A 12,678-nucleotide genomic window follows, 5' to 3' on the forward strand; every position below is an offset into this window, starting at 1 on the left:
TAGAGGATAAGGATATAGTTGACCAGGTAAGAAAACTTGCTTAAGATTATATATCCAATGATGGGTTTAAGATTTAGGCAGTTCAACCCCAGGGCATGCACCTAACTACAGCACTACATACACTTCCAGAGATTAGTGAAAAACATGCAATTCAGGATTGTGAGTTCATCATTTTAGTAACTCTGGTTTTAGATTTTGTGAACTGTTTCATTAAATAGGAATATTCTATGGAGAAAATTAAACAATGTATGTGGAAGTGCTTTGAAACTTTTGATACTATCCAAAAATATATTTTTTCCTCAGAAACAATTTCTTAACTGTTAATTTGGCAAAATTATGGAGACAGCACAAAAATCAGCGATTGCCAGGGTTTGGGGTGGGTGAACAAAGGATGAATAGGTGAGCAGAGAGGATTTTTAGGGCAATGAAACTACTCTATATGATGCTATTGTGGTAGATACATGTCATTATACATCTGTCCAAATTCATAGGAGGTACAATGCCAAGAGTGAACCCTAATGTAAACTGTGGACTTTGGGCAATAATGATGTCAATGTAGATTCATTGATTGTTAACAAATGTACCACCCTGGTAGGGGATGTTGATATTTGGGGAGGCTATGCATGTTGTTAGAGCAGGGGGCACGTGGGAAATCTCTGTATCTTCCACTCCAGTTTTGCTATGCCCTAAGACTTTAAATCATAAAGTCTATTTAAAAAAGTCTAGCCAAACATTTTGTTTGACACAGTGAGCTTTAATCTAAAAACTAAATTAAAAACAGAAAAGTTACTTAAAATATTTTTAATGCATAACTTCTAAAAACAGCGTTGCAAATTTCACAGCTTTTATGCAAGGAAGATCTTTATAATTTCCATCTAGGGGCAGCCCGGGTGGCTCAGTGGTTTAGCACCGCCTTCAGTCCCGGGCGTGATCTTGGAGACCCGGAATCAAGTCCCACATCCCGCTCCCTGTGTGGTGCCTGCTTCTCCCTCTGCCTGTCTCTCTCTCTCTCTCTCTCTCTCTCTCTCTCTGTATCTCTCATGAATAAATAAATGAAATTTAAAAAGAAAAGAAAGAAAAAAATTTCCATCTAACAGAGGTACAAATAGGGAAGTAAGACACTTGGTGTTAAACATAGTATATAGCAGCATATATATTTATTATATGGGACAAATTATTTTCTTCTAATGGCTTATCCATAAGAATATAACTATGGTATTAAAAATACAGCAAAGGACTTCTGGCTAAAGTTTAGCAATACAGTGATGACAGCCATTCCCCTTTATATATTTAAATGAAAATACTGATTAAAGAAGGTAAAAATTCCAAATAGATTATCCTGGAAACCAAGAGTCCACTGAAAAGCTATTAGAATTTATGTAAGTTTCTAACAAAGCAGCAAATTAAAAAAAATACATAATCTCAATGATACTTACAATATGTAAATCACATAGAAATATCTTTAGAAAAAATTATATTCAAGTTAATAAAATATATTTAAAAAGCTGAAATAAATCCAATAAGAAGCCAGACCTTTTATAGGACATGAATCTTGACTAGATCAATGGAAAGACCACGTGCCTGATAGTAAATTTATAAATGTAAAAAGACTGAGAAGACTTGAACAAAAATACATATTTTAGGGATGCGCCTGGATGGCTCAGCAGTCGAGCATCTGCCTTTGGCTCAGGGCATGATCCTGGAATCCCAGGATCGAGTCCCACATCGGGCTTCCTGCATGGAGCCTGCTTCTCCTCTGCCTGTGTCTCTGACTCTGTCTGTGTGTGTCTTATGAATAAATAAATAAAATCTTAAAAAAAACCCCACATATTTTGGTATGTTTTGGTGGATTCCCATTCCTTTTTAAATTCTTAAAAAATACATTATTAAGGTGTAATTAACTTGCCATAAGCTGAACGTATTAAAAGTTTATAGTTTTATGATTTCCAATATATATGCTAACAAAACAATCACCACAATCAAGATAATAAAAACATTCATCAAACCCAAAAGTTTCACCATGCCTTTTGTAATGCTTCCCAACCTTCTTTTCTGCCATCACCTATTTCCCCACGCAATTACTGATCTGTTTTCTGTCACCAAAGATTAGTTTTTATTGTCTAGAATTTTATATAAATGGAATCAGTCATATATTATGGACTCTTTTTTGGATATGGCTTCTATCACTCATAATTATATTGACATTTATCTTATATGTTGTGTATCAGTAGTTCATTCTTTTTTTTTATTGCTGAGTAGTATTGTATTATCGGAATATGCCATGATTTGTTTATCTGGTTATCTGTTAATGGACATTTGGATCGTTTCCAGCTCTTGACTGTGACAAAGCTGCTCTAAACCTTGGTGTATAAGTGAACTGTGAAGATATGGTAGGTAGAATGCACTTGTCCCTATGTGATCTGTTATATTGATGGTGGTGATAAATAATAATAATGGCAACTACCATTAAGTAAGTACATGTTATGTGTCAGATCTTATGTCCAATCCTGTATGTCACATATGTTTTACATCTGTAACTGTAGTTATGTAAAATTAGTATTTCAGCCGAGGCACCAAGGTAGCAAAGTTGTCAGGTCTTCAAGTAAGTGTGAAACGACCTTAGAGAAATCAAATTAAATGTATAAGGATTGTTTCCAGGGCTGTGGGGTGAAGATTTCTTCACCCAGATTTCTTCCCTAGTGGGGAATTAAGAGCATACGATCTCTGTCTTGAATGGTTTGGAGCTTCAACTGCACTTTTTGGAGGCTCGATACACATTCCTTAGGGTTGAAGGACCCGGGGTGATGCCTGATCACAGTGGGGAAAACTAAAGCTAGATTTGATTGAGCAGAGTGTAAAAATAGGAGGCTACTGTCACAAAGTAACCGTGTATACTGAACACCATGGAGAATGATGTGACCTGGAATGTTGTGTTTCCCAAAGGGACCCGGCTGGGAGAGTTGAAGAGCCCCAGGAATGTGAGATGTGGACAACTGTAGAATGGGTTCTGAGTGGAGGCTTCACCAGGAAGCTGCAGTCAGACTGTCAAGAGACCACTGAGGAGCCCCCTGAAGGCATATGCATGCTCAAATGTTTCCCTGGCTCAGAGAACATGCAAGTGAGGACTTTCCTGTCCTTTCTCTTCCCCCACACTCTGATTTTAGCTTGTTAGAAAAGCAGGAGCAGTGGATTTGAGGAAGACATGGAAAGCTGAGAAGAGCAAAAGCAGGAGTCTACTACATCCTCTTCCTGAAGGCAGGCAGGCTGGCTACCAACTTAGGTCTTAGCTCTACAGAAAATAACTAAAAAAAGTTTAAAGTATAAGACATATTTAATTACTGAAGTAAGACAAGGCTTAAAGTTATGGTAGAATTATCTGTTACCAAAATATAAAGGGGATTGCTTTCCCCGCTGGATAAATTTTAAGTGGGCAGTGGGAGGCAAAAAATAAAATTCGATTGTAACTTAGGTGTCCTTCTTTTTCAGAGTTTTGGTTACACCTGAATCATTAGCTCATATAATACATAGCTCCTTAAATTTTACTTGAATACAAAAATCTTAGGCACAAAGATTCATGTGAAAGGCAAGGAATTTAGCTTTTTAGGTGAGAGATTCAGAAGAACATAATTCTTGCCCCCTATATTGCCATGAAACCAGAATCACAAACAGCTTAGTGCTGCCCTGCCTTGAGAGATAAAAAACTAGTTCATATCTCAAAGAGCAAGATTTTAGAAAGCTCTTTGCAGATAAAAATTTAAGACTTGAATCCTTGGAGAATTGTTCATTTCATTTCTGAAAATGCCACTGTTCTAGTGTAAGTTCATATCAGCTAACTTCATGTCTTTTTCTGGAGCTCACTGTTTGTTTTTATGCAGGAGACATGAAAAATGAGGGTTCTGTATTGAGACGTAACTTGGTCACAGTAGAATGATCTCCATCTAGTTATATCACAGAGCTAGCAGAGCCTTAAGAAACTAGAGACAGGGCTTTGAAATGACAATTGCAAATAAAATGAAATAGTCATTCTCTTTACGCAAAGCTTATGAGTGAGGACTTTTTTACTGGCAGTTTTATCTTCTCTTTATATCAACCACCAGCTAAACACACACACACACACACACACACACGCACAAACACACTCATGTGCGCTGTCTCTCAATTCTGATGAGTGTGCGCCTGCGTGTGTGTGTGTGTGTGTGTGTGTGTGCATTTGGAACATTTAGCAGTTAGGGAAGAATGTAGTTTTAAATAGAAGTCTGGTCTTGGCCAGGTTTACCTTAAACTTTATACTGAATTTCATATTGTCTTTTCTAAAATTGAAAATGAAAGCACATTTTCTAGCACATCTTTTATCTGAATGGCAATGGAAATAAATTCCAGTAAAATGTTTTATTTACATTTAAAATGCGTTCAATGTTTTCTTTATCCTGCATATTTCCTGACCAAGAAAATTCCCAACAAATATTTTTCATTATAACTCCCCACGTGAGATCATCACAAAGCGAACTTTAAAAAATATTTTGTATAAAGTAATGGTGATTATAACTGTGTAGGAAAAAAGTAGGTGAGCATGCACACGTTTCCTAACACACTTGCGTGGGAAATACTTCAACATATTTAACTTCAATATTTTTTTGGGAAAAAAATCTTATATTGCCTTTGTTTCCAGTTTTAATTGCTTTCCCTATGTTTTAACCAATTTTCATTAATTTTATAATAAAAATCATACAGTAATCTGTATAATTACTTCCAGAAAAAAATATTTTCAGGAAACATCATGACCAGTCAACATATTTAGTTGAAATATTCCAACATTTAGCCAAGAGCTAACTTTTTTTTTTTTTTTTTTGAGGGAGAGAAAGACAGAGATTGAGAGAGAATGCAAGTGGTGGGGAAGGGGCAGAGGGAGAGAGAATCTTAAGCAAGTTACATGCCTAGTCTGGAGCTTGAAGTGAAGCTTAATTTCAAGACTCTGAGATCATGACCTGAGCCAAAATGAAGTCAGAGGCTTAACCAACAGAGCCATCCTCCCTGCCCCCACCAAGAGCTAACATTTTTAATTGGGGAAATTTTTGAAATTTTGAAAAATAATTGTAGATAAATTAAATTGGATACTCCAAAGTCATCATTTTCCAAATGGGTGAAATGAGGTCCTGGGCAATAAAATGGGAGAGCCTAGAATTCTTCCGTGTCAAGGCATTGTTCATCCCCCTAAACCAGGTAGATTATATCATTTATTTCATTATTGAAGACTGCTTTGAAATCAATATGGAGCTTGGGTGATAAATTTTGATAAGCAGCTGTCCATATGTATAATGCTTTGATATTAGTGATATGACATAGGGTGAATACATAATTCCAATGTACAGTTACCTATCTCATAGCAGGAAATGTTTTCTTAATTTCTATTCTTCATTTAACACTGTTTTGTATAAAATTCTGAATTTATTAAATTGGACTTAGGAAATTTTTTTTATGGATGATATGGGATGGGAGTCAGTGTTAACCAAACTTAACTAAATTTTCTAATACATGTGGCACTTAATGACCGGGTAGCTGACAGATGGAGCTTTTTCAGCCCACTGATAGGATTTTAGGATTGATTCAGGATTATAGTGAATCAGTTAATTTGGAGTTTGTGGGCCTAAGGTTATTTTTGTGTGGCATTTACAGAGGATACATGCTCAGGGGAAGTAGAAGTGTACACACACACACACATATATATTTAATAATACTTATATATTAAATAAGTATCATATACTTCTAATACTTATATACATACAATACTACTTACCTAATATTTTATATGCATTGTCTCATTTGAGCCAAAACAGCTCTATGGGATAGGGAATATTATCAGCCTATTACCACTGAGGAAACTGAGGCTCAGTGAGATTAAACAATCTGCATGATTTCACACAATTAGTAAGATTCTGGATTTTAATGGAGGTCTGCTCACTTCTAATCTTCTGTGTTCTTTTTCATTGACTTTCTGCTTAAGAAATCAAGCATTTCAGAAGAGTGCCTGCTCACTAATAATCTTTTGGCAAATATTGACAGTTTCAAGATATACATGTGCTTCATCTATTCATTAGAAAATCATGATCAGTCTGTTGATGGTAGAACCTGAGCTCTAAACATCGAGAATCAACTTGTCTGTAGTAGGGGGTGACTTGCTTGAAGGAATTACCAGAGTATGGTAGCAAATTTTGATACAGGTTTTTGGAAATGGTAATTGTAATATTTGAATCCATTGCTGATGTCCTGCAAGTATGAAGCACAATAAAATTACTCTACTCTGAGTAATTTTGTGGTGAGAAAATGGCAAAGATGCGTTTCCTCGGGATACATATTTTTCCCTGTATACAAACAATATCCTCCTTTATTTGAATGAGAACAGATGGATGAAGTCTCAATATAAATACTTATTGCCCATAGTAATGGATGATTTTATGAGACATTCAAATTGGACTTAAACAAGGCTATGAGTTAGTATATCTGTTTTGCTTGATATTTTTATTCTGACAACAAGAATTTCTATAAGAAAGGGTGAAGCTGAAAGGGCAACTGAGGCCTCTTTGAGTGAATTAGTATTCCTGTTGCATTACCCATGTGGATAATATTCTTTACCTCCGATGTGACCCTTACAAATTTAATTAAGTTTGATGGCTGGCCAGCATGTAGATTATTCCTGCTGTAGACAAAACTTGGATGTTTTCTGGCTATGGATAAAATATTTGTGGAGGTTCCTTTTAATTTATGTCACTCACCCAACTTTTCTAACTCTAGATGATAGAGACAAGGAACAAATTATATTTGCTGCCTTGCTATTATGTGCTTCATGTCTGTTAATGGTAAATCAGAAAAGTATGATGGTACCTACTGTATGGCCAGGGTCACTGGAGAGGTTTTATAAAATGTATCTCTAAAGCTGTTTGATTTTAAACAAACTTGATATGTAAAAATTAGATGGAGGTTGTGTTTATTTTTTAACAGAATTCATTTCTGTGTGTGTGTATGTGTGCACAAAAGTAGGAATCAAAATCCCTAGAGTAAATAAAAAAGAACCACATCCTTATGATGAGGTCCTTTTTTTTTAAAAAAAAATTAAAACTTCAACACTTAAATGTTTTCTCTTGAAAACCTAGCTCTAGTAAAGAGTATATTTTCTCATCTTGAACAAATCCTGTTCTTCTCAGCAGCTTGATACATACTGTTTCACATACATTTAACTGCGTTTGGTGATTTTGAGATGCAATATTGTTTTGAACTAAGCATTCCTACTCTCCCTATAGTCTTTATGTGGAGTTTTTCTTCTAAGAGCACATTGACAAGGCTTCTGAGGGGTAGAAGCTGTGTGATGCAGTGGGATTGGAGTTTCAAAAGTAAGCTTATTGCTTTCAGGTGTTGTGGCTTCAGCAAAACCAGCCAGTGCTTCAGTGACTCTATTTCCTCATCTGGGAAATGGGATTGATAACACCTTCCCTGTGATGACTGACAAAAGGTACATCTGGAAAAGCATGGTGTACTTCAAATTTTACGTCCTTGTTCTTGAAGCATTGACAAAGCCTACTAATTAATGACAGAGTAGAAGAGAAGAGGAGCATTAGAAAAGAGTTCCTTGCCACAAAGTCAACTACACCTGAAGAGCAGGACAGCAGTGGTGTGGTAAGAATGCAGGGCGCCAGGGCACTAAAGTATCTGCTTTCTACTCAGACTGTTCTGATCTCCTCTGTTGACCGTATGCTATTGTAAACCCACAGACTGCGGGGCTGTCTCTAGAGCACGTGTTCTTGTAATGATGTTCCAGACACCTACATGCCTCATTTCTTTACTGCTCTTCAGAACTCTGTTCAAATATGACTTCATTGCAGAGGCTTATTCTCTTGACCTAGCATAAAATGACCCACCATTCTCAGCCACAGGGATTTGTTTTTAAATATTTTATTTACTTTTTCATGAGAGACACACAGAGAGAGGCAGAGACATAGGCAGAGGGAGAAGCGGGCTCCCCATATAGGACTCCATCCCTGGACTCGGATCAGCCCTGAGCCAAAGGCAGTTGCTCAACCATTGAGGTACCCAGGTGACCCAACCACGGGGATTTTTATCCCTGCTTTATTTTGCTTTACTATTACATGACTTATTGCTTGTTTTCTTCCCATTAAAACACAAGCTCCAGGGCAGCCCTGGTATGGTTTAGCACCACCTTCAGCCCAGGACGTGATCCTGGAGAACCTGGGTCTAGTCCCATGTCTGGCTCCCTGCATGGAGCCTGCTTCTCCCTCTGCCTTGTGTCTCTGCCTCTCTCTCTCTGTCTCTCATAATAAACAACCAAACAAACAAACAAATAAATAAATAAAATCTTAAAAAAAAAAACCCACACATACAAGCTCCATGAGAGCAGGAACTTTGTCTCTTCCTTTTATTGCTACAGCCCCAGAAGCTGTAGTATATGAATGTAAATGAGGGAATAAATCAGGCTGGGAGCAGAGTAGCTGGATTCCAGTCTTTCCTCACTATATGGACATGGAGAATCTGTGAGGTATTTCTGCACTTCGTTTTTCTCACTGCAACTGCTGGTATCAATTTTATTTTTTGCACAGTAGTTGTGAAGTTTCATGGAAGGAGGAAAATATTATTTATGTGTACCTGCTACTGGGCATGCTTGCTGCAAGTAATTTGCACAAATTATCAAAGTCCCATACCAATTTAGTAAATGGATATAAGTATTCCCTTTTTGCAGATTAAGAAACCAAAGCTAAACCAGTTTGTGACTTGTAAAATCTAATCTAATGGAAATCAGTATTCAAGATATAAAAGTCTTTTTTATGAATATAGTGTCTTTTATTAAACTAACAAATTAAGGAATAGCTATTTCCTGTTAAAACCATCCTATAGTTGTACCTGAGCCAGCGTGAGTTTGCTCCTTGTTGAGTCAGAAACTACTCTAGGTTGGGTTGTCCCCTCCCCCCCCCACAAAAAAACCTCAATTGGCAGCAAATAAGGAAATCATGGGGAATGACTCCCAGAGCCATGAATTCCCAAGTAAGGGTGGATGGGTTCCTTTTATTTCGGGTTAGGATGAATATTTAGATGGGGAAACCTTGTTTTCATTGTAGAGGTGGGCATAAGGTGGTGGGTGTGCCTTAAAGAAACATGCCTATATAAAACATTGTAAGTTATGTAAATGAGACTTGTACTCCCCTCCTGGATGGGGATTTTAGTATTATAATGAGGTGAAAGTAGTTGTTGGTCATTCCAGAGGTCACTTCATGATCCATCTGTGCAGGCACCAGTCAGGGGGTGGGATTTAGCTCAACATATCTGGATGATCTGAGCCTGTGGGAGGTCTTGTCAGGGCAGTTGCCATCACATAAATTTGTCATACGTTAAGAGGAAAGCCAGAAAGGGGAAAATGTAGACAAAGGTTAGTGTGTATAAGTAGGTGGGCTGTAGAGGCCATTTATTGGGGTCTGGCTGGTGACATAAGTTTTCTAGATGAAAATAATAAATGGTTCGGTTGGTTCCTCCATTTTTATGATAACTTTAAGCATGGACAAGGAATAAGTAGGAAAAAGTAATTCATTTGGATATATCACCATTAATACTATCTGCTGGAAGGTTTATGGTTTCCATTTTTTTTATAGAGATCTGTTATAACTTGAGAGCTGTAATTCCTTGAGCATTTCAGATGTTTTTGTAATAGAAAATTTTCAGATCCACTTGATTTTTTTTCAGCAAAGGAGAAATTAGAACCAATTATTATTTTGGTAGTGATTTCAAATTTCTAGTTTGTACACTTCTGCATACTTTTAATGTGTAGGACAAATACTCTATTCAGGGTACAAAGACCTTTGATCGACGTCCTGACTTATGGGCTTCTTGTAATAGCTTAGAGGCCTCCTAATGTCTGTAGTGCAAGGTTTGGCAAATGTTCAAGAAATTAAATGGATAATACTTTGTTTATCCCCAAGCCTTTTTGGCTAATTCAGGGTACATAAATAAGAGATCTTGAAATTCTTATAGCTGAAGAAGAGGTTGATGAAAGCTCTCTAAATGAGAATTTTCAGGTAAAAGTGGGAGAGAAAATTCAAGAAAAGATTTTCCATAGAAAACCATTTAAATGACAAGATAGCTGAATTAATCTTATAAAAGCTTACCGGGTGGCAAGGGGAAAACAGTCTTCATGAACTCAGAAAAAAGGAACCATTTCTCATCCTAAGTGCTTTATGCATCATATCTATTAGAATTTGGAAGAAGTAATCTTAACTGGGCTTAGAGCCATTTAGAAAAACCAAATAATTAATTTCTATTGTTGTTTGTTTTTCTATACCAGGCTAAAGTATTTTATTCTATTCACCTAAGTGGCTTCAGGCCAAGCAAGCAATATGCTAAATGAAAAGTTTGTCATGTGGAAAGATCTTCAAAAATTAAGCAATTTTCTCATCTTAATAATTAATTTTAAAAGACCCAGAGTACATCACATTTTAGGTACATTGATAAAATTGAATTATCTTTTAATTTTGACTCTCCACCTTTAAAATGTATGGAAAGGTTCATTAGAAAATACGCATATGATTTCCATTGATTAAATTGAGGGAGGTATTGAGATGCTTTTTAGTTTCTGTGTTACTGATCTTAGGTCTGTCGCCTTGGACATGCTGTTTCAGATCCTCTGGGGCCAGTTTAAATGAAATTGGCCAAGTGAAAATGACAAGAAGAAATGCTTTTTATTCTCCTCTAGAGTTTAAAAAAAAGAAAAAAAAAAAGGTGGTGGAGACATGAGATGAATGGGGAAAATAAGTATTAGGCATCAGGCAAAGTATTGGTACAAATACATTGTTTGATTTTTCTGATGGAATAGATCAGTCATACAAGGAACTCTTGACTTTACTCTATTATTTTAATTATTCACTTGACAATGACAGGGTGAACTAATATTTAGTAAAGATTTTTAAAAAATCCTCTATTTTGTTAAGTGAAAAAGGAATTCAGGATTTGCCATATTATCTTGTATTTATTGAATACCCAACCTGATGTTCATTAGAAAGATGCAGCTCCAGGAACTGAAAGTTGATTAAGAAGGGGCATAAAGTATGGAATCAGGGCAAGATAGGGTAGGGGTGTGACTGTGTGTGTGTGTGTGTGTGTGTGTGTGTGTGTAGGGGAAGCTAGAAAAAAGGAAAATATGTCCAGGTTCATATATATATATATATATATATATATATATATATATATATATGTGTGTGTGTTTGCTGTGCAATGATAATATATTGAAAGCTTAATGGATGAAACATATATTCTGGAGAGAAGAACATTTTAATGTAGACTCATCAGCTGACTAATCTGTGGGGTAATCAATATATTACTATCATGATTTGAGAAGAAAACATGCTTGGTCTTTACAAGGATGCTTTAGAAAAAAAAAAAAAAAAGCAAACAAAAATGAAGGTTCAGACTTTTTTCCCCTACCATACATTGCTTTTTCCATGAGCAGCAGTATTCTAGCAGTTTTTATCTGAAACATTAGCCTGGCCCAGTAGGTGTCAGATTAGATATACATTACTCCATTATCTTGGTATACTACTCTGCATCAAAGGATCTATGGACTTGGAAACTGAAAAGGAAAGAGAATAAATAAAGGATATCTCTTTTCAGTTTTAGAGTAGTGCTTTTAACATTAAGAAAAATCAATAACTGGATTGACTGCGTTCAGTAGGGAGCATTATTGTTTCCCATAATGTATCTAATGCATATCATTACCAGAGTAATCACATTATTATCTGCCTCTGCCTTGCTGCTTGCTTGGCTAGATATGAAGCCAGAGCTATTTGTAAAGTCAGGTTTTTTTTCTCTTTTGCAAAATTGCTGAAAATTGTATTTTTCCCATTTTCTTTATTAGTTGTATGAGCTAGCCAGAACCCCTGAATTCAGATTAAGTGTCTTGGTTTGTCGTGGTGGTTATTATTTTTCTCCTTCAGGATTCCTTTTTGTTTCTGCTCAAATTAATCTCACCGTTGGGAGACGAGACAAATCATCTGTGGTTCATTGTACTGTCTGGTGTGGAAGATGGGGATGGGGTAGCATAAGTCGAGAGTAGGGGTGGGCTTTATGTTTGTGAGGGATCTTTTAAGGTCAGCAATTGCACAGCGATGCTGAAAAGCATTTCCATCTGTGTTACATTCCAACACTCTAGTGCAGGGGGCTCAGTCTAAAACAATGAAGAGATTAGAACAATCAATTCCCTTTCTGTATCTGATTATAAAGGGGAGTAGAAGATAGGCCTCTTTTAATATGAGATGCACATTTCACTTATGTTTAACTCCTTTGTTCATAAGCTTACTTCATGACATTGAACTAGTTAAATTCTGTGCACCCTCGTTCTCACTTGTATAATTGGAGCCATGTTCAATTCTGTGGTATAGGTTTTTGGTAGAGATTTGCAACAATGCATGTAAGATAAGTAGCCAAGAACACTGTAGTAGTGGTGCTCTGACCAGTGACAGTATAATAAAAGTGGTGGCTCTTCCAAGTGGCAATATAATAAAAGAAGATCAGTGGAGCAGAAAAACTGCCCAGATGATGACTGAAATGAATATATATGGGGTGTTTCTCCTAAGGGTTCTTTATACTTCAATGCTGAAGTTGCTTGTCATGTCTGATTAAAGGGATAAA

The sequence above is a fragment of the Canis aureus genome, chromosome 10, assembly GCF_053574225.1.
Source record: "Canis aureus isolate CA01 chromosome 10, VMU_Caureus_v.1.0, whole genome shotgun sequence".
Classification (NCBI taxonomy): domain Eukaryota; kingdom Metazoa; phylum Chordata; class Mammalia; order Carnivora; family Canidae; genus Canis; species Canis aureus.